Source organism: Parus major, chromosome 3, assembly GCF_001522545.3.
Source record: "Parus major isolate Abel chromosome 3, Parus_major1.1, whole genome shotgun sequence".
Taxonomy (NCBI): domain Eukaryota; kingdom Metazoa; phylum Chordata; class Aves; order Passeriformes; family Paridae; genus Parus; species Parus major.
Window position 1 is genome coordinate 99,607,710 of NC_031770.1, and position 24,180 is coordinate 99,631,889.

The window sequence follows — 24,180 nt, forward strand, 5'->3', positions numbered from 1 at the left end:
CCACCTTGTTTCTAATGTTTATAAGTTGGCTGGAAAAAATAACTTTGAGTGGAAAAAGTAGGCAACCTTTTCTTTTTTTTTTTTTATGGAGAAAGTATTCTTTCTGATAAGTAAGGAAAATCCAAAGTAGATCTCTTTTATAAAAATACATCTTGTAGAAATTCTCATTCACTTCATTCAACTATAATTATTGTACTATGCCTACTTTACACTGGCAGGGGGACAAAAAGAGAGAGCTGGTCAGGGACAAAAAATATCTTTTTATGTGGGAAATAACAAATATTAGTGAGTCAGAAGAGCGATTCCTACCAAGAAATCCATATATTTCTTTTATATAAGAACAGAAGTTGGAGGATGAGTTTTGGAAATACATCCCACTGCCTTTATCTGTCAGAGTTGCTACAGCAGAACATTTCTTGTGCATCAAATGAGAGTCTCCTTGGCCACTTGTGCAGCCCCTAAGCTCGAGCAGGAGCCTTGCGAGTCAGCTTTGACATTCCCTTCAGGGGTGGCTGGAGTGCAGTCCAGGCTGAGGAGATGTGCCTCTCAAAACCCTGTACCTCGCTCTCCCTTGCAGATGATTTCTTCTGTAAATTATTTTCAGATATCTCAAAGCAGATTTTCAACGAGTTTTTGGGTGCTAAATGACTGTGGGGAGTGGTGGATGTTGTACAGAACCAGGCCATTCAGAGGGATCCTGCCAGTTCAGAGAGATGAGCAGACAGGAACCTCATGAAAATTGCAGAGGCAAATGTCAAGTTCTGCACAAGGGAAGGAAAAGGAAAGAAACACCCATGCACCAGAACAGGCTGGGGCAGACTGGCTGAAAAGTGGTTCTGAGGAAGGCCTGGACATCCATGTGTTCAACAAGCTGAGCACGATCGTCAGTGGGCCCGTGCACCCAAAGTGACCCAGCGTGTGCTGCACTAGCAAGGGTGGTGTGCAGTTCCAGGGAAGGGATCCTTCCCCTCTCTTTGGCACCTGGAATATCACATCTCAATACTGTGTCCAGTCTGGGGCTCCCTAATTAAGGTAGATATTTCTACACTGAGAGTAGTCCTGCAAAGACCAGCAAGCTGGGCAGGGGGCTGGAGCACAGGATTCAGGGAGAGGCTGAGGGAATGGGGTTTGTCAGTCCTATGAGGAGATGATAACATGGGGATCTTCCTGCTATCTACTGCCACCTTTTAGGAGAACATAAAGGAGATGGAGATGCACAATGGAGAGATGAAAGGCAATGAGAAAGACGGAATGTGGAAAATTCTGATGCAATATAAGAAGTATATTTTCTATGCCAGAGCAGCTTGCCTAAAGGGGTTGTGCAAACTCCATCCTTGGAGGGCCCCAATACTTGACTGGGTAACCTGATCTTACTGGACTCATTCAGGGCAAAGGTTGCAGTAGATGACGTCTGGAGAACCCTTCAAATTCATGTGATTCTGCAAGATGACTTTTACCTCCTTGTGAAAATTCACAACTGCATGTACACCTACACTGAAATAGTTATCAGAGAGCCAAAACTGATCAGAAGCTGATGCCAGAGGAAGTAAAGTTTACTGTCACCTGTAATGCTGCAGTAACACAATCAAATTAATATTTTCAATATTTTAGGAATAAAAATATTCAGGGAAAACACCCAAGACAAAAGACCTCAGGGCAGGCAATTGTAGCTCTAGCAGACCCACAAGAAGGCCTTACCCTTCTCTCTTAGAAGGCAATTGCAGCACTGTCCTTCTTTTCAGCCACTGTCTCCTGTTGGCTCATCTGTGGACACCCATCTGGTTTGAGGGAGGTTGTGCTAAGGATCAGGTCTCATCTGGCCTGCACATAATAATTACACTGACACAAGGGTTATTATACTTTTACACAGGTGCTAAAAGTCTATAAGATGTCATATTGTAACAGCTGCCTCACAGTGGTATAAATGGCCACAAAAAGTACTGAGCAGGGGATGTCAAGACTGTAATGAATTTAGTTGAAAGTAGCCTTTGTATTATTTTTGTTGACTTTTTGAATTTTGAATTATGAAGTTACACACAAAGTTTTCTCTAAGCTATGTATGTATACATACACATGTACTATATAGTGATGCAGAATTTTGATACTCTGCTGTTTGAATTTGTTTTATTTGCAGTGTGTGATCCAGAATTTGTCAATAGTAATATTAGTTTCATTATGCCTTGATTTTTTTTTTTATTTTTTTTTTTTAAACACATCTATACTGGGTTGGATTTCTATAAACACTGAAACACTGCTCTTATGGCAATAAAACTATTTGAAGAGTGACAAAAGAGCCAAAGGTTTGCATGAATTAACTCTGGCTACAGAGCCTTTTTGAAACCTGATAAACAAAGGAACTGCACATATTAAAACATGCCCTTTCAGACAGAATATATCACATTCTGCTTTCAAATCCCCTGGGCCAGCCCAACTGCATGTACAAAGAAGGATTTAGCTGTGTATAAGTTGCTCTTTAGAAAAAATACTCAGGTTTTGATATACCAAAATATACCAAAGTGACAAAGCAAATGAACAGAGCCAAGACACAATAAAAGTAATTTTGGAATTCTAGGGCAGTGATAGCTTTCCATTTGTCTAGTGAACAATACAATGTGCTTATGTGACTACTTACCAAAACAAGTTTCAAAAACCATCAGGCCCTCTGCTCTCTCATTATGCAGGTGGCGTGCAATTTCAGATGCAAAATAATTGATGTAGTTTCAAAGGTCTTGGGATCATTTCCCAACTCATATATTTTATATATAAGAACTTGCAATCTGTGTGACAGTGCCTACTAAAGTCCATTTTCCCACTGAGTTTTAAACTGTCTTTATAATCAGAAGAATTTAAATATCTAATGGTATATCACATCCTGTTAAGCTCTGAATTCTCATTCCTGTACATAACTACTGAAATCTTAGGGAAATAATTATAATAAATTGAAAATAATTCACAAATCAGTTGGAAGATAAAGCTCTTTAACACCATAATTTCAAAGTTATAACAAACAGAATCCCAGTGTTACTAAGAAAGCCCCAACTTGTTACAAAAATAATATGCTAGCAGTCTTTCAGGGGACAAGTTCCTAATCTGTTTATCTGGTAATTGCAGTCTATTTATAGCACACAAAAATTAAAATATTTCTCCAATTTTATTCAGTCACTTAAAGAGGATTAAGACTAGTTCTGGCTATTAACAGATCCAGCTATTATGGTCATATGAAAATGGGAAAGATGCCTACTTTTATTGCCTAAAGAGGCAATAAAGAGCACAGTCATTCCTCAAGCTATAGCTCTCCTGCTCAGGAGTGTTAGCAAGCAGGAGCTTACAGCATGATGCTCCTTTTTGCACTGCCTTGTCAGAATACATCCACAGCTGGGGCAGAGAGGGCTGCTGTGCTCCTTTTGTGGTGCCACCATTTAATAGAACTACTGAAAAAAATCCTGGTGAGCACAAATGCTGTGTTTAAAGGTAGGCTGAGGGAGAGGGAAGGGAAAGAAACGAGTTAAAATGTGGAGCAGATTTGGACGCAAGAACTTTCTGCTTGTGTATGACTCATATTGCTTGGTTTTCTGAGGTGCTAACAAAGGTGAAGTAAACTGACAAGTCATAATATATCTTGATCTAAACTATCCCCACTCCCCCATCACTCTCCTTCTCCCTTAGTTTTAGATACTTTTGATTGGGATTTATGTATACATTCAATATCAAAACAACAAGATTAGAGAAGCCTCATTACAGGTAAGAAATCACAGAAACTATCTGAAAAAATATTATGTGTAAATCAGAAAATACAGGGAAAGAGGATATTGAAGGTATGGCAGCACTGGGTAGGAAGATCAAGGAAGATCAAGGAAGGAAGAAAAGCACTCATGCTGTACTTCAGCAAATCAATGATACAGATGGCAAGTGTTTTCCTTTGTGCTAGCATTAGACAGCACACATTTCATCAGGAACCTTTTTATGTATCTGCAGTTAGATATCAATTTTTATACAGGCCAAGAAAGCCTAAAATACAAAATCTCATTCCTGCTTTTGCCAAATAAGCTAAATTCTCACTAAATTAAGGTGAAATATGCTATTTGTGCAATATTCAGCTGAATCTGTATTACTGTTTTTAGTAAATGTGGAATAAAGTGACTTGAAACATACTGATTCTAAAGTGTCACCCATAAATTCATGTAAGCATCCTTTCTTTTCTCCCCCTCAGCAACTCCTTCATTCTTTCCTTCATTAATCCTGTGCATTCATGTACCTGTTGTAATAAAGACATGTAGTTAAGAGATTTAGACTTCTCATTAATCATCAGATAAGAACTCAACAGTAACAGCCTCTTCATCACCAGCAAGATTTTGCGAACTCTCAAAATTTACTTTGAAAAGTTTAAATCCACCACAGAGGCATTCCTATCAACCCAGTCTAACTTTCAAACAACATTTACAATGGTACCTGCAGTCATTCATCATGCTTTTAAATATTGAGTTATCTTCTAGAATTCAGACATCTAAGATGTGGGACAACTTCAGTCCTATATCCATGGAGATTTCCCCCTGAATCAAAGAGGAAGCCATGTCCTTGTGTGAAAGAGAGCAGAATTTGAGGGGTTCTGGTTTTGCAGTGTGTGAAAACTTGAAGATCTCCTTAATTGTTCACAAATGGGAAGAAAAAGGGTTGATCCAGGAGACTTCTGGGGAGGGACTTTGTAAGCAACTTGTGGGCTGGAAAGAGGTCTTCTCTAGAAGTACTCTTGTTATTTCTTTCTGACATGTGAGTGGATGCTAAAATTTTGTGTTATTACTTTCACTTACAGCAAAATTGGCCATTGTGGTGCTTGTGATATTACAGCTGTAAAACAGACAAGGTTTTAGCTGATTAACTTCTACTGAAAGAAACTGAGAAATAATCTGATTCCAAAGGCTCAATAGTGAGGCAAGTTTATATGGCAAAATTGCAGGGATGACTGATGCAGTGATAAAAATTTGAAGATTTAATAAAAGAAAAAAAGAACAAAAAACAACATGCTTTTCAAACTTCATAATACATTTCATGTCCAAGCATGAATTCTATCCATCTGCAAAGAAAAAAATGTCATGTATCAAAAACAGTAGAGAGAAAACATTTAAATTGAGCAAACAATTTTTAGTCTTAGTTTTATTTCTCTGTGAGTTTAGGGACAGCAAATAAGACAAACAAATGAAGAAAGAAGACAAATGTGGAAGATAGTATGGAGAAAATGGTTCCCTGGGGAGAATAATGAAGTGAGGGAAGGGTAGGATGTGAATGGAAATCCAGCATACAAATTATAAAATGTGGGTGTCGAGTGACAGAGGGAAAACAGAAAAGATAGCAGCTAACAAAAGCCTGGAAATGGAAATGCATTGCATCACATACTAAAATGACCATGTTAATTGTCTGTTGTAAAGAAGGTTGTGAGACAGGACCGCTTCTTTAATGTGATTAACTCCATTCCCAGTAACTCAATCCTTTTGCTGTCTCAGGCCTCAACTGTGCATTCATCGGTCTAAAATCCACCTTGGCTGCCAAAGCAGGCTGAGTTGGAGGTAGTGGAGGGTTCTTCCTGCTTCACCTCCTCCCTGGAGCTGCTCTCCTTCCCTTCTCCTTGCTCCAGCCCCAGGAAGGTGATTGAGACTGTGAAGAACCCACATGCAAGAGTGCAGTTTTCTTAGGGAAGATGAGGCACTTCTCTACTTGTCTGCTTACTGCTCTCCTAGAACAGCCTCAACTTGATAACATGGCTGAACAACAGCAAAGATCATTGCTAAAATGGAGCTGACTCAGAAAATGAGGAGAAGGAACTAAATATAAATAATAACAGTTAAAAATCAATTTTCAGGAAGAGATAAAAAAATAATTGCATAGGCTGCTGTTCTACCCTAAGACAAAGCTGGCCAAAATTATTTCTAAAAAATCTAAGAGTCTTCAAAAAGATCACAAACACAACAACTTGTGTTTGATTGTTTTTAAGCATGAATGTTGTGAGTTAGACAATTTTGGAAATGATATTTTATCTGTAGCTAATTTAGTCAAAATTTTCAATCAGCTGACTGACCTGGGGAGCCTCCATATAAATACAAGATCACATTGATTTTATGTAGTCATTCAGCTGTTCCTAAATGCCTGACAGGCCTGACAACTTGATCAATAAGTGATTCCATTCACCCAGACCTGCAGGTGCTTTTTGTACTCTCCCTGCTGGAAGATGACAATCATACTCATTAAAGGCAACACAAAGCATCACCAATGACATGTTTCCTGTCAGACAAATACAGCCAAGGCCTATTATGATTTTATCTGAGAGAAATTGATTTAATCAGCAGTCTAAGATTTAACCTATTGTTAATAATGCAATTTAAAGCTTTTCTCTGCTGCTTCTGACCAACCTAACTGGAATTTAAATGGGTAGAAGTGACGTGAACAAGCTCACAAGGGTCAGAGTTTATCTTCTCTGTCTGTGCCAGACTCTTTGATGTTCAATGTGAAGGACTAATCGTCATGATTCCAGAAACCATCCTGTGAACAAGAAATAATTTACCAAAGCTATTATGTCACATATTGCTGTCTTAATTTAGGTTTTACAGAAGTTTTATGTTCTGTGAGCTTGAGACATCTGGAAGAAGCATCAAACTAAAAGCTGACAGGTTGTGTAAGGACAATGTTAGATGAATATGCTGTAATAATGATCTATTCGTTTGCAGCTTTTTTAGTGTTGTCTTTCTTTTAATCCAGCATTATTCAATTAATTACAAACTACATTAGCTTTATATTTGTGGGGAAAAATGTTTTCAGTGGTTTTTTTGTGAAATGTAATTCACTGAATTTACAAGAGAAAACACATACTATAACACTTTAATGATGACTGAAAAAAAAGAAGAAGATACTGGTTTCTTGTAATGCAGTAATTCTACAGTCAGTCACTGCCAGTTTGTAGTACAAACATTTTTCATGACAGACCTGAACCAATCATCATATCTTCTGGTAATGACTTGCAAATTAAGTATTAAATGTATTAAAATGAGATTGAATATGAAAACTGGCTATGTAATAAAAAGATTTTCTTACTCAACAGATCAATTTCCTCTTAGTCTCTGACTATGCACCTGCTCCTGTGTATTGCATTCTGCTTCCCTCATATCCAACCAGTATTTGATGGGTAAAAGAAAAAAAACCCAAACAGCTGGAAAAGGGAAAAAAAAAAAAAAAAGAAAAAGATAGTAACACTTAGTGTGTGTTCCTGTTAAACAGAATGATTCTGGAGAGAATGTATGGTGCAGGTTGTCCTGAAGGGAAGAGTTGAGAGGATGTGTTCACAGATCTGTTAGGGAGAACATGTCATGCCCACAGGAAAGCATGGTTAGCCAAACCACAAAGACATTCAGAAACTTAAACTCACAAATAAAAGACCCTTATATTTTCACAGTCACCCTGAAAATGTGAAACCAGTGATTGTGGGATGAAGATGCTAAATAAGAGATCAAAGTGACTCTGGAAACTGAGGGAGTAATCTGTGTGTGAAGGAGAAGCGAGGATGAAACTATTGCTCCAATCAACACTGCAGAAGATAAAAAACTTCTGATTATTGTGCAGAAAATTGTGATTTTTCTCCCAAATTTCTGTTACTCCACGTTTTTCTCGAGTTGGGATACAGCTCCTGTGATCTGATAATCAACTCTAGCATGTTGGATACTTTGTGGAGGAAAGGCTATAGCTCAGCCCAGGATCCCAACAACACACAAGGCATCCTCTCATATTTCAGTTGCAGTGCTAAAGCTTCAGCCCAAAAGCTGTTACCTGCTGGATGGAGTGAGTCCAGTATCTTCCAAGATATTTCACAATGGGGAAAAAGATATATCCATCCTTGGTGCCTGAGCTAGGAGTTCAGTTTTGTCCTGCTAAATTTTATCTTAGAGCAGACAAGTAGAGGAACGTCGTGATGACAAACCAGGATACTTGATTGGAAAGGTAGGCTTTTCATTCACCAGCAGAAAAATGGAAGGTGAAAATGCAGCACAGGTTGGTTTTCCCTGGGGAGGCAATACAGGGAGTGCAACAAAGAGAGAATGATGCATACCCCCTAAAGGAGAACCAGAGAGTTAGTAATAGGGAGAGGAAATAGCAGACAACTGTAAAAGCTACAAAAGAAAATGACTTTGCTAGTGCATTACCTGCAGTGACATTGTCAAAACAAAGCTGTTTCTGCAAGACAACTGAATAAAAATCTTACTAAAAGGGTAGAATGGCAGTGTCATTGCACTGGAAGTCAAAATGGGACAGCTTTAGCAAGGAGTGAGAGAAAAGAAATTACAGTAAATCTCTGGGTGAATTTAGAGGTGAAGAGAAACAAGACAAATGTCTAAAAATATATTGGTGGAATCTCTAGTAGGTTCTGAGGAGTAAAATGTCTTCATAGTAGCTGTAGTTTAAAGGAAACTGAGGCCATACATATTCTAGTATCATAAATAAAAGGAAGTTATTTATTGATTATCAAAGAGATTTTATATGTGTTTTAATTATAATTAAAATCATACTTTAAAAATAGTTTCTGATGATAGAGTAAGTATGGATCTTCATTATGTTTTCAGTAATACTTAGATAAAAGCATCTTCTGCAAAGTATTTTAATGTCACTCTTTAGACATGCACAAGTTACTGCTGAATAGCCAGTCATCATGAATCATCTGAGCTGTGTTGATAGGCCAGGGTGACTTTTAAAAGAGCAAATCCAAAGTCATATGACTTAGTTCGGTACTTTGCCATATGCTAAGTAAATTTGATTTGCCTCATGTGAACTTGAAGGTGCCTATATAGACACTTACCCGTTTGTAATGTGTTTAATGGTGTGAACTTTCAGTGTGAAACCATACAAGAAAATCAGAATAACTCTTTTAATCCAGTGAGTGACCTTTAATACTGCTGCCAGTGTCCCAAAAAGTCAAATTTTAGTAAAAATGAACACGTCCTTTGATGGTTGCTACTGATTGTATTTGATTCCTATACTCTGTGTAGTGACCCATTTTTTTTTATTATGCTAGTTCTATCTACTAGGAATCTTACAATAGTTTCTGCTTCCTCTTGAAAATTCTGAAAAGCTTAATCCCTATTTCTGTTCTAAATTGCTAATGATTCATGAATATTAAATCCAAACAAAACACCTGATATTGATTGTTTCCTAATATTTCTTAAAATCAGAGGCCCATTTTCAATGGCCTTTACAATAGAACTCTGCAATTAGAAATCCACACAAGCTTCCCTCTTTTTCATCAAGCTGTGTGTCTGCTCAAAGAAAATTGCTACAGCTGTCAGCTTCAGTGTAATGACAAATATGTTTCTCTCCATATTTGGTTTCAACTAGTTTGCTCAATTCAGTATGACTTCACTGGCATGACAAGTTATACAAGTGTTTCCAGGGAGTAAGAAAGACCAGCTGTCAGGTGTTTAACACAGGTTAACCCAGCCTGGCCTTACACATCCTGCCTGGATTCAGCCCTGTGGTTATTAGATAGCAATACTCTTTCTAGCATCAGTGGCAGGCTGCTACATAACATTAATATGTTGCTGTTTCTCTTTTCTCTCAAGGTTATATGTAACCTTACTTCATTGTTTCTGGTGAATAATCTGGTAATGATACTGTGACATTTTAAATATGTGATTTGAGATAAAGATCTCCCATTTTGTTTATCAGAGCCAAAGATTTTTTCCAAACCACCTGTGATTTCTGTGGTTCTGTTGACAACTCTTTGCCCTCTGAGTTGCACAGCCCCATGCTCAAAAGCACCACAGCAAGTCCCCAAAGCAATTCAGTAACTTGCTAGAAAACAAATCTGAGAGTGGAAGAGGATTAATGTGCCCAACTATCACAGCTTCCCTTTCATGAAATCTGAAGGAGTTGGGCCAACTGTTAATAAGCTTGCTGCATACTGAGTGCTTATTTGGAAAGTTCGGTCTATGAAGAATACAATGACAGATTTTGGCATTTTCAGTGATGCTCAGCTCAACCAGAAACAACTAAAACAAATAGGAAATTACACTGCCATGGATATACCAAAAAGGGGTGAGATTGGGCTGGTCAACTGAATGGAAGGACTTTTTATTATATGTGATAATTTGCACAGTAAAGGTTTCCTCTGTGTTCAGAACTGTTACCCATTGCTGTCATTGACAGAGCCAATGAAACAATACTGAATATTGCTGCCATTGTTAACAGAAAAATCATATTGATAACCATATGGAAGTCAGTGCATCACATATGCTTTAACCAAGACTCCTGAACTGATCCTGAAAAGGAAAATCTGGGTTCACAATTCTCATCAAAAGTATTTGGATTACTGTTTGAGCAATGGATGTGCTGTTTTCATTAAAAAAAAAAAAAAAAAAAAAAAAGAAGAAAAGATAAAAAAGCAGTGCTTGCAGAATGCCCTTAAACAGATCAAAAGAAATAATGAGTTTTCAAAGAACCTCATTCTGACACCTCCAATCCATCATATCTGTATTATACTGATAATCTCTTCTCTTTTAATCAGTGATGCTCAGGAGAAGAAGGAACCTGTGAATGTAAGGATGAATCAGTGTCTGATTAGCTGTCTTCATAGAACCTTTTCTGTGTTTATTCAGAGAAAGTGAAATTCAAAACTTTGAGTGATGATGATTATTGGTCCATACTTTTTTCCTGAGGGAAACACTGTTTTAATTTTTTTCCCCCACAGTACTACAGTCGAAAGCATTTCAGTTAATACACCAAACACACAGATCCAAATGGACAACGCTTTGGAGATCCAGTGATTTTACACCAGCTTATAAGATGTAAGATACTGCACACCTGGAAAAATTAAATGTAAGTTGTTTTCCAAATTGCGATCTGGCAAACAATCACTAAATAAAGAGAAAAAAAAATTATTTCTTTTTTTCAGAAACTCTTATTATGCACTTGTACACCTGCTCTTTCTCTTCCCACCCATCCTAAAGCAGCCATACAGTTGGTTGGAACTTGTTAAAACTTTGTAGAATGCAACATCTTGTGTAGGGCTCATATCCTGGAAGGAAACTGCCAACTGCCACTGGCCTCTGTGCTTTTGGAGTGAATACCGAGCTGCATTAATTTCTGCAGCTACTTTTGCCTTCTTTTATTCAATTTTAGCTTCGGGGGCTGCCTGCTTTGCAGTCTGGACTTCTGCCACCGCCGTCCTCAGTGTCCCCTCATCCCCACCTGAACACTGCAGCAATGTTCAAACTCCCCTCCCACAGTGTGACAGAAGCTGCTGTTGAGCTCTGCACCACAGTCTGCACACAGACTATGGGGCAGCAGGGGATATGGTACCAGGTATGCACTAATCCCAAATAAACACATGACTTGGTTTGTCTAACCTGCCCAAGACCTCCCTGAACAGACAGCTCCAGTGGGTGCCTGTAGGTCCAGCTGTTTGGGGCACATCCTGCCAGTCTCCTAAGGGCTGACTGCATTTCAGGATAGTTACCAGTCAGTCATTACACCTTGCCATTATTGTTTCCCTCAATTTGAAGCAATCAGTTACAGCTCTGTTCACCACTGTCTCATTACCAGCTCTCCTTTGATGGTTCAGAGTCAGGAGAGGATGTCTGTCCTTTGTGAGCACAATTGAGTCTCAGAAAAAAAATGTGACTGCTTGTGGAAATACTGGCTTGAACCAATAATTTGAAAGACTTGCAAGTGTTAGGATTCCCCCCATGTCACAGGCCTCTCCTTGCATGCAAAATCTTGGTGTTTGAAAAGGACAGCCACCCAACATTGCGTATTCCAGAGGAAATCCTGGATATCAGATATCATGTTTCATAGATCACATTCTGTACTAGCATTTGGCTTCTTTTAAGTCAACTCTTAATCAGATAGAGCTGAGTAAAGGTGTGATCATCTCATTATATTAGGTGTTTATAACACATATGCACATATATTTGTATACATTTTAATAGATATAATTTCTACTAACCCACTGCACTTAGTCTTTATACTTCAGTACCATCACCTCCACCATTTTTCCTTTGGTAGGTCTCTCTGTAGTGGTTCAGGAAAGCAACATGACAGCCTATAATTTCCTTACTTTTACCTCCTCTCCATGCAGATACCGAGGTGGTGTGTAACTAAATGTCAATTCCTCATTTCTCTGGAGGTGCAGGTGGGAGTATGTTTAATCACTGCAAATTCATTCATCTGTCTTACTGATCCCTCCATCTGCATGCTGTCAGCCTTCTTCTATAAAGCTAATTGTATAATCCTTGTTCTTAGCACTGACCTTGTCCCACATGGTGCTACATGAGGATACAGGGATGTAGGTGACATTTGCTGGTCAGGTTTACTGTGTTGTCACACTGGTGCCTCTGACATCAGTGATATGCTCTAGTATTTAATCACAGAAAAGAGAAAGCCTTGCACTAACATACTTGTAATTTCCACTTGGGATGTAATTGTCCCCTTTCTTGGTACAGCTGACAATAATTATACAGCTGTGAATGCAAGTACAGATGTAGGTTGAGGAATGGATGTACACTGAAGGACTGATGTGCATATGAACATGCCTGATATTGGTTCAGCTGTGCAAACCTTGATGAGTACATTTCTGCAACTGCTGAACTGGTGTGGTCAGACACTTCTTATTTTGAAAATAGTTTGGTAAGGCCTTGTTTTAGAAAAACAATTAAAGAGCACCATTTATAATAATCTAATGCAATATTTTATGTTGCTGTGGCCACAGAACAATTCAGGCATACATCAATTTGTGGGGAAGCTGTCTAAATTACCAAAAGCTTTAATAAACAAGCTAACAATTGATGTTTGAGGGCATGTAGCCTTGCAAATGAAAATAAATCTGAATCTACATTTAAATCTCTGCATTAAATTGCAGGTTCAAATGTTTAACTTCTAAACCTTTGACTGCTTGTTTTTTGATTACCATCAAAAATTAATATTTGTGCCTGTAGTAAATTGTGCCCACAAAACTGTAATGTCTCTTTCTCTCTCTTTTTAAAGCAGGCAATAAATGTAATTATATGTGTTACTCTGCAGTATCACAGCAATAGGTAACAGTTTTTGATCTCAAGTTATGTGAATGTTCTTCATTCATCTGTGTATTAAATTACAATTTTAATCAACATTAACTTTTGTTTCACTGGTAATATTTATTTTTATTTTTGTGTATTTTTATTTTCATATTTCAGTATGAGCATAGGCTGTTTTAATTAAAATCCTGATGACTAATACCAGCTGCTGCGAGGAGTGGTTGAGGACTCTGAGTTGGTCTAGTCCAGAGAAAAGGAGGATGAGTAGAGACCTCATTGCTCTCTACAGCTTCCTGAGGAGGGGAAGTGGAGAGGGAGGTGCTGAACATTTTTCCCTGGTATCCAATGGCAGGACACATGGAAATGGTTCAAAGTTGCGTCAGGACAGGTTTAGGCTGGATATTAGGAAGAATTTGTTTACCAAGAGCACCACTGGAACAGACTTGCTTGAGAGGTGGTGGGTGCCCCGAGCCTGTCAGCGTTTAAGAGGCATTTGAAGAAGCCTTTAAGTTAATGCTGTAACTATTGGTCAGCCCTGAAGCTGTTGGGCAGTTGGATGAGATGATCACTGTAGGTTCCTTCCAATTGAACTTTTCAGTTCTAGTCTATTCTACTCTTTTCTAATATTTCTAAATAGGAACTGTTACACTTGACTTTACCAGTCCACTTCTCATGATCTTTTGGAAAGCAGGATTTCAAAAATATGGAGGGACTGAAAAGCTTGGAGATGAGCTGAAATTAGTAGTGACTGGGTCCTGGCTGAGCCATATGCTGGTGCATTCTCAATGACAAGTCTTCTCTCTGTTGGTTTCTTTATTATAAAATGGAAATAGCAAGTCACAAACAATAACCTGCCCTGAATTAAATTGTAAAACTACATAGGCTTTTGTCTTCAGATTGTTGCTCTCTTTTCTGTGTGTTTTGAGAGGTGAAAAAGGCAGCAAGAAGATTCATTACCTTTCACCAGATCTCAGCAAGAACAGGGAAGAGGAAACAGCAATTAAATATGGATAAAAGCCGTGGGAAATCATAATCATTTAGTGGCTACAAAAGGATAAATCTAAAAGAGGTACTGGGTCATGGTAAAGAATGTTGTCAGTGTTCAGCTAGTTTTGAAAACCTCTAAAAAGAAAGTATGGGCAAACATCTGTTCAAGAAAGCAAGAGGAAGTGACACTGTATTATGCCTTAAGAATAGGTACGTGCACAATTTCTGCTGTGAAAGTGAATTATTTAGTCCATATTTTCCATGACAACCTTCTACCCATGATTCTCTATTATTCTCTCTTTCTCTATCAGTCTTCATTAAGATTAGCTGTGTGTGTGTTTACTCTGCTTGTCCCTTTCCTACCAGCGTAGGTAGGGATAATTCAATCTACACCATCTGTGGATTAATTTTCAGATGCATAGGAAACTGATTTTATAGGTTGCCATTAAATGTAACCTATTGAAATAATAAACTAAAAATTCATCTCCATAAATCTGCAAAGCTTCATCAGTTTATACTGGCTAACACCACGTGAAGATTGAATTAATATTAACTGAAATAAGAAATAGAGTTAATAAAAATCTGAGAAAAAAATCTGGAATCTCTAATGGCACAGGGAAACTGGAAGGTTTATTTTAACACTCTATCTATTAATAAGAATATTGTGCAAGCTAGATAATGTTTGCTAAGCTAAGAGGATTAAAGAGAAGGAAATACTGACTTCATACGTATACTGAATTCTACAGAACAAGAAAAACCAGAATACAAACAGAGAGTAAATGAACTACTGGAATAGGTGAAAAATCTCAATTAGACTGATGGATACCTCTTCTGAATCTCTCTTCTCAGATGTATCCTACTTACAAATAAAGAGATCTGTACACTTTCAATCTTATGTGTTGATTTTTTTAAGGTATGAAACTGAATTTTAACTGAAAATCAGAAAGGCTTGGGTGAGTGCAGAAATAATAGGGTAGAATTGAAAAAAAAGTGGAAAAAATCACAAATATTTTTTGTTAACTCTGCTTGGACACCGTGTGCCCACCTAAGCTGCTCTATCACTGCCCTCCTCTGCTGGGAAGAGGAGAAAAAACATAATGGAAGGCTCCTGGGTCAAGATAAGGGCAGGGAGAGAACAGTCACCAGTGACCATTTTAGGGAAAGCAGACTCCACTTTGGGATATTAGTTTAATTTATTAGCAATCAGGTCAGAGTAATGAGAAATGTATTAGATACTAATGTGATCGTTTTATCCTGAATCAGCAGACTGTGTTCTGAGGCGTGTTTGATGCTGTTCATAAAATTCATGACATCTATTCTTAAAATTACCTAATGAAGGGTATTTTCACTCTTTAGAAAGTTATACATAGTAATTGCCATAATAATAATAATCTAAACAAAGAAAAATCCACAAACCCACAGACTGGCTTTTACTCTTTTTTGTACTTAAAAAAATCTGTCATGGTTTCTTTTCTTTTTTTTTTTTTTCCCTAAAATAAGCTCCTCTGCACTTTTATGCAATATTAGTTTCAGGAAAGTCAGACTGAGCATAATTCAAATGCATTGATTTCTATGGAAGCTATATTCATTCTCTTAGGCCAAAGACCTGGAAGACTGAATGCAACTATTTCAATGAATAGTTTGTTCCGGCAAAAAGATCTTCAGCCTTCAGATAAGCACAAATATAGATTCTGTTTCACAGAGTAAAATGCAGTGGGAAAGAGGGCTCTGTTCTTGCAGAATCATGTTCCCTGTATGGGTATTTGCTGTTCAGCATTCAGAAGCAGTTTCTCATGAATAGACTCTGGATTTAAATCAGATTCACTGATTCTCTTACCTTGGTTCTGAGAATGTTCATAGAAAGAGAACAAAACTCATAAAAGCCTCTGAGGGGATGTATTAATTTCTTTTCTTCCTTTCCCAAGAGAGATTTTATGTAGTTGTTTCTAAGTTCAGGAAAATAGCATAATTCAAATCCTTTCTCTATAACCTACAATTGCAGAATGCCAATCTAAGAATTTTTAGGCAGTTTTAAATGAATGGTATTGAAGTGACTATTCAGTAGATGAAGAATAGACATTTTAATTTCAGTTTTAGTAGGAGTGGAACATAAACAAAACTCTCTTTCAGTATTTTCCAACAATATTCTTTTAATCTGTATTGCATTAATACTGTGTGAGCTAGTAGTCTAGACTAGTCGGCAGTATATAAAAGAGACTAAATTGTGCTGTGGCTGCAATCAAACCTGATTAAGTAATGCTTCTGCATAGCATAATTTCACCACCACACTTGGAAAGAGCAGCTAAAAATGTGTCTGTTGAGAGAAGCTCTCTATTGTAACTCTAGAGGCGATCTGGTATTTAGCAGTGAGCGTTCCAGCTTCCAAGGATAATTTCAGCTCCTCATATGAAAGAGTCTCCAGCAGATCAGTGGTAAAAATGTCCCCTCCTAATGTCCAGAGGGTGCACTAGGAGAGAAGAGTAAAGTGACCACTTGCCAAGGATTCTGGGATGGCCAGACAATATAATGTCCTTTGGAGACTATTCATGAATCCAAGCTAAAGCTCAGTCACTCAACCACTTTGGCCATCTGGAGCAGGAACATTGAATCAGAAACCTGTATGAACTCCCCAGCAGCCCCAGCCTATAGGCTGTTTCCAGCCAGCACTGTGGGGAATAGTCTCCTGCACAGAACAAAAACATATGTAGAGATCAGTTTCCTGCATCTTCTCCCCCATGCCTGAACCACAAAGGATATGATATTACTGTCCCAGGCAAGGAGCCTACAGTTTTGAGCTCAAGCCAGAGAGGCTTACTCTTTTCACTTGGAAGATACTCAGCTCAAACTCAATTTATCAACTAAAATTGCAGTCGTTGAGTGAATCTGGAATAAATATACATTTCTTATCCACATAATTTACAGCTTATCTGGTATTCTCTGCTTTTAGTATTTTCCTGCCATGCTCAATTAGATCTCTTCCACCACCCACTTTGAAAGTGTCTGTCTTCCAGAAGTGTGTGAAAACCTCTATACAAAATCCATAAACTATGTATGCCCGAGGTTTTGCTTTGGTTTTTTTCCTTTTTTTTTTTTTTTTTTCAGAGTGGCCATAAAAGCTCACTTAAATAAATAAAATGTAAATTATAAAAATTCTTGGTGAGCAATTTTTTTTTTTTTGTTTGAGATGTAGTATTTAAAATGAATTGTGCTTGTATTGGTATTTAGCCTGCAGCACTTAGCAGCATTTAAACAATTCCATGTTCCCACAGAACTAAATGCATCTTCTACCATTAATTATAGTAACAGTGATCGATTCTATTCCCTCAGTGCCTGTGGGAATACTCCCAGGTAATTTTAGAGGATGTGGGAGTGGGGCTCAAATTCATTGTTCAGCAAGATGACCAACTCCAGAGTTGTAAGTGATCAATTGCACGAATGTCAGGGTGCTCTTGTTGCAGCACTCAAATAAAGATGACTTTCCCATGTCTTACAAAAGAGCAGGATGAAATCTCTGTGCTTGTGTATTTCACAGAACACATATATGGAACCATTCCTGTGCATCAAACGAGGCTAGCCCTGCCTTTGATGAATGCAGTCCCACACCTGTAAATAACTCAGGGCCAATCCTGAGCTTACTAGAAGCTCCTCTGAAAATGCATTTCATAACAGTGTTTCAGGCACTGAGGCCAAGTTTTGCTGGCATTTTTAATTTACAGCAGATTTTCCTGAGTAGCAGCCCTGGAACAGCAAAGTAGGACACTACAGAGTGGTATAACTCTGTACAGACATCCTCTTTTGATTTGAGCAATGGGGATAGCAACTAGTCCTAAAGTAAAACAGGTATACTTACCTTTTCTAGTTTTTTACTGTGGCACTATTATTAATAAATAAGAAAATCATTGTTTAATCTCTTGTGCTGACAACTAATATGAAAAAATGAGTAGATATTTAATGGAAAATGATAACAGAATATTTATGTCAATTAAATTATTATATCGATCAGAATTCAAACAGGCTGAATTATTGGTTGTTATAACTTTGCTTTTCAGGCAAGTGCCACCTTTTTAAAAAACTATCTATTAATAATTGTCATCATAAGATGCTGCTAGAAATAATTAATTTCCATTGTATTTCAGTGATACAAACTAAAGTATTTTTGCTAGGATTCTCTAAGCTAAGGTAGTTCAATGAGCAAGAAACCCAAAACTGACATCTCAGTAAATCTATTGAGTTATTCTTCTGAATTTCTTTCTCAAATTCAGCCCACTCTGAGTCCTCTTCCATTCTTAATACTTCTCCCAAGGCTGTGTGTGAAATTTTAATTTTTGCATTTGCTAGTAGCTATCTTTTGAAAGGTATTCAGCAGCTCAAACAAGCAGGGTGATCTCTAGGAGGACTTTTTGAATGTACTTAGGTTTAAAAAACCCTCATATGTTTGAAAAGTGTGATAGATATTTCAATAAAAAAATTCAGTAGGTATCAACCTCTTTGTACTTTGGATGAGTATTATTGTACTTGGTTCTGTGAATTTAAGTGGAAATTAAGTTCTCAATAGGAGACCATAACAGTTATTGCAGGATATTGATTTTAACACAATAAAATTATATCTTTTGATAAACACCTAAGTTACAGGTTATCACAATTCTATTTCACACTATTTTACTGTATAGCATAGACTTGTTTAAACATGGAAACTATGTCTGCTTCCAAAGAACAGCAGAGAAATCCCATGAAAATTGCAATTATAATAACTATAAAGAATTAAAATAGCTCTTGGGCACTTTTTGTTATTGTTGTTTTCAGTTGTCAAGGGAAAAAAACTGAACAAAGAAAAAGAAAGATGTGCTCCCAGCAATAGGGAAAGCATTTAAAAGGATCCTGTAAACAAGCTGACAACAATTCATTCAGGGTTATGCATTTATAAGTGAAAAAAACCAAAAAGTATGCCTGAAAAAAAAAATAAGGCAGGGCAGTGGGAGCTGCAAAGAGACTTGTAGCAATAAACCTTTACTATGATTAACTGATGGTAGCTGAAAAGACAGATTTAGAGGTGGTAGAAAAGTAGATACTCTCCTATTAACAGCCACAATGCCACCTGAAGAGAGAATATGTTTCTCTTGCCATCAAAAGACCCAAAACTGCTGGATTTTTTTATGTTAAAAAAGATTGATGGGTTTTCTTTCTATGAACTCTACCAGCTGCTTCTTATTCCAATGAAAATTACTAGAAGCAGTGAGACAGACAATTAAAGACCTGTTGTGGCTTCTTTATCTTAGTGGTAATCTCCAATAAAACCTGAGGCTATTTTTGCACAAACCACTAAGAGCAATCCTCTCTGGACCTGTAAGGACAAGACCTGGAGACACAGAAGCAACCTTTTAAACGGTCTGCTTTGAAAAAAATGATTAGCAGAGAGCTTTTACTCTGTGTGTGAGACAGGCAGAACAGTACTTCCATGGAGCTCTGGTCACTGCATCACGACAGCATGAGCTGCTCAGTGGGGCATCAGGCAGGACAGAAGATGAAAAGCTTCTTTCTCTATAAATATCTGTTGCTGCTGTTGTCATTTCAGTAGATTTGATACGACTAAAAACCTGCAAGTAGAAGATCAAACTTTTAGAGGTACTTTCAACACAGAGAATTGTGTGTTTCTAATCTACCAAGTCAAATGGATTTTCTGGGGAGATCAGGAAAAGTTCAGTTTAAACCCAAATGAGAACAGAAAGTATGGTTCTTTCCCTCAAAATCATTACAAGATTATAAACCTTCCCAAAGGATATTCTTGCCTTAGAATATAATATGCCTTCCCTTTGAAGGTCCTCTCACTGGTTGGGGAGCACCATCACCTTCCTCTGGCCAGCCCAGCTTCACACTGAACTTCCTCTCAGCCCATGATTATTTCCTAGAAATATCCCTCACACTCTTTCTAGCTAAAGCTTGCAAAAACATTTTCAGATCTTGTGTTTAACTCCTTCCAAATTGTCAGCATGGCCCCCATGCAGACTTGTCAGTGTCTGCCAGATGTTCCATCATTCCAAAATGCTCTCTTGTGGTAGTGTCACCACAGCACTGACAGCATTGTATGTAACCCACATGGACATGAGGTCTGGAGAGATTCACAGGCTAGATTTTCACTGTTGAGGTCCCCATCAAGGACAAGTTTCACGTAGTCCTCATCCTTCACATCCAGGTTTCTAAACAGGGTGAGAATAGAAAAGGTGGTGTCAGGTACTTCAGAAAATCCTTTTAAGAGATGTTGGGAAGAAGGCTGTGGTGCTGTACACTTATGTGCACAATGAAAGGTCAAGAGATAATAGACACAATATTGACTGTGAATAAGGACAAATTTTCACAGTGAGAGTGGTTAAATCCTGGAAGAGGTAGCCCAAAAATCTGTCAAGTCTATGTTGGAGAAACACAAATTCAGTGGACAAGGTCCTGAGCATCTTGATCAGCTTTCAAGTTAGTTCTGCTCTGAGGAAATCCTGGTTTGTGTGACCTTCAGAGGTCCCTTTTTCCAGCCTTAATTATTTCTATGACTCTCTGCTTGTACAGCTGATCTGATCCACTTTTCCAATGAATCATTGATTCCAGCTGGTGGCTAGAAGACTTCCCAGAATCACAGCTCTTGAAAGATCTTTCTTTAGTAAGACAGTTTGGGAAAAGGCATGTAAAATAAAGAGTAAATGCCATGCTTTTTTTCTATCACTGGAGTGACAGGAAAAAAAGGGCATAAGAAGAATTCCTTTTGTTTTAATAAGATGTTACTAATAGCATTTCAAAAAAATCTTGTATTTCACAAAAATCACAGAAATTAAATTAATTAAATATTAAATGAAATGAAAATGAAAGGAATGAAAATATGAAAATATTAAAATTCAGCCTTTCATTCAGACTGAGGGTGCTACTGTACTTTTGTAAAGTTTTGATAGATGAGTGAATGGAAAGTGATTGTACAAAAAACTTTTATTATGGTTATGCAGTGACTCTGCTACTTTTCAAATGCAGTCAGATGTGAAGCAAAAAAGAATATATTTCTCCTCCTAACTTCCAGCTCTTCAAATTCTCCTTGAAGTTCAAGAGGGTTCGTAATACAGCATTACAAATAATAAAGATTGTGGCTGATGTTTTCAGGGCAGTGCGGTGGCTTTTCTGCTCAGGCCCCACTGATTTGAGCAGATGGCATCCTTAGAAGAGAACTCTTTTTCCTCCCTACTTTACCTCATTTAACTGTTAATTTCATATTGCATCAGACAAAAGAGACTCCAGCTGTGTGAGAGAACCGATGACTTTGTGGCACTACGTGAAGCACAAACCTAATCGAAGCATACATTCATCACTGTTCTTTTAACCATCAGCAGTAAAGAACCAAACAATATCTTCCTTTGTGCTTTCTCTGTTCTCATTTGGTGAAGTCTGGTCACAGTTTGATTTACTAAGACCAAACTGAAAGACATGTTAATGATTTAACCCACCATATCTGGGAAATTTAAAATCAATATATTTGCATGTCCTTCTTAAGGAATTTTAATCACCTCACAGTCAGAAGTATTACAGTGCTTCTAAACATGTGATTCAGGAACAAATAAGTTGATAAATATCACTTTTTCCATGTAATCTTTTTGTGAATTGCATTTAAGTTAACAGTTGAGTCACATTCTACAATCATTCCACTAATTTTGAAGTAGTTTGGGGACTCAGTTGGCACAAAAAACCTAGAGAAACATAATTAATTTTGAATAATGCCACCTTCTTACATCAACACAGCTCATTATTTAATACTATCAAAACATCAGCTTTAATTACATCTGAGTAGCTAACAATAAATGTCATAGATTTCCCTTTTCTTTCTATTATCTCTCCTATGGGCCCCTTCTTTTTCAAGTTCAATACTGCCTGAACAATGCAGTTTCCCTGACTGTGCCTATAACCTGATTTAGTTACATTTGTACTTTATATCAGCTGGGAAATAAATGAGATAAACCTAGTTGTGAATTCCTGCATGTGAACATTGCAATTATCTGAATGGCTAGCAAACTTCCTTATATAAAGCTGATGACATTACTTCAACAGGATGGGGAAAAGACAAGCTTGGCAAGGCGAGGGTTTTGTTGCTGTTTATTCAGTGCAATTAGCAGAAAGTAGAGACATTGCACTGCACGGCGGGATGTGATAATTACACAGAGCTTCAGCTGGAAAACCTTTCTGTTGGAGAACTCAGGTTCAATGAACAAACTCTAGAGTGCGCTTGAGCCAACTTTAATCCCTTAAAGTTCCCTGGACAAAACAGGAATCATGTTTTCGTCTACAGCCCGGGGAAGAAAGATCGGCCACCTCCAGAGGGCAAGTCAGATTACTACAGTGTGAATGACTGCAAGACGTGGCTGTGGCAGCGTGGAGAGTAGCTGGAGCAGTCCATCTCTCTTTAGCAACTATAGAAGGAGCTGCAGGACCACATTAGGTTAGACCTCTATGTCTTACACCACTCAGAGCGTGTGAAAGAACCTCGAGAATACAGCCTGAGAACACAGCCAGTGCACGCACAGCTGAGACAAGTGTTCTTCAGAACAGTGCTCCTCCTCCTCTGCTGCCCAGACCCAGAAATGGGAAAGGGGAGTACACACACTTTTATTCAGCCTGGCAAACAGAAGGCTCCAGGGACACCTGATTGCAACCTTTCAGTACTTAAAGGGGGCTACAAGAAAAATAGAACTTTTTGACAGGGCCCATTGAAACTGAACAAAGAATGATGATTATAAACAAAGGTAGGGTCAATTCAAAATTCATACAAGAAGTTTTTTACATTGAGTGTCATGAAGCACTGGCATAGGTTGCCCAGAGAGGTAGCAGATGCTCCATCCTGGGAAACATTCAAGGTCAGCTTGGATGAGGCTCTAAGCAACCTGATCTACTTGAGGATGTCCCTGCTCATTGCAAGGGGGTTGGACTAGATGACCTTTAAACTCAAACCATTTTGTGACTCTAGAAGCAAGGGACACCTTCTCACTAATGAATGCTTTCTTGGACTTCATTCTGATGAACAGGCCCAAACAGAGTGTTTCGTGCTTACTTACTCCACAGGAAAGTGCCAGTGGGTGAGGACGCTACAACATTAGAAGCCTCAGTTCCATATCTGCCCTGGAAGGTTTTAATCATCTCTTTTCAGAGTCCAGTGGCAGTCATAAAATTTACTTTATTGATCTTTACTTTGTTATCAGTGGGAAATTACCTACTGCAAATATCCTGAAAAACAGAAGAAAGTATTGAGTTTGGTCTTCAGCTGTAAAATATTGGTAACAATTTGTGACAGGGGCCACTGCTGCATTTGAGTTCCTACAGTCCATATTAAAGCCTGTTTTGTTACTACATCCTAAAAAGTCTAGAGTTCTATGCTAAAGGAAATCTCCAATTTTTATATCCTTAAAACTAACACAGAAAAATTTTACCCCAGAAACAGATTGACTATTACGCTGTTGAATAGGTTTTACAATTTTTTGGTTACAATTTGTTGTTTTCTATGCTGAATTCTAGCTGATATATACAAGCATCTATCTGGTGTCAAAGGGCATACAGCTAAATGGAGGTGATCATACTTTTTCTTGAAAACTTAGGCAAGTCTACAAGTAGCACATTGATCTGACAATGCTGCCTAATTTAGCCTTAAACATTTTCATACAGTGGAATATAAATGAGACCCTGCCAGACAAATATTTGTTAAAAAATATTCATATTGCTTCATTGTCAGCCAAAAGAGAAATTACTAAGTTGCTGAAATCAGGCAAAACTCCCACTCATATCTCTTGGCTGGAAAATATGTATAGATTTTCTCTACTGAAAAAGGCTTGCTGTCAAATCAGCAGATGAACACAAGATTTCAATGAGATAAGGCACTCACCTTTCTGAGTCTTTGTTTAGTGATATACTGACGGTATTATCAATGAGCCTACTGCTATTTCCTGCCTTGCAATTAATCTATGAACTTGTTACATTTCTGATTAAACCAATAATTTCTCCTTCATGAGTCTCCCTCTGGCTCTGGAATCCCACTCCAATGAGTAAACCACAGCAAAATGAATAAAATCAACAGACCATACCCCAGCAGTCCTCAGACTGCAAGATGTTAAAAAGACTCCAGTGATTTACAGAAAAC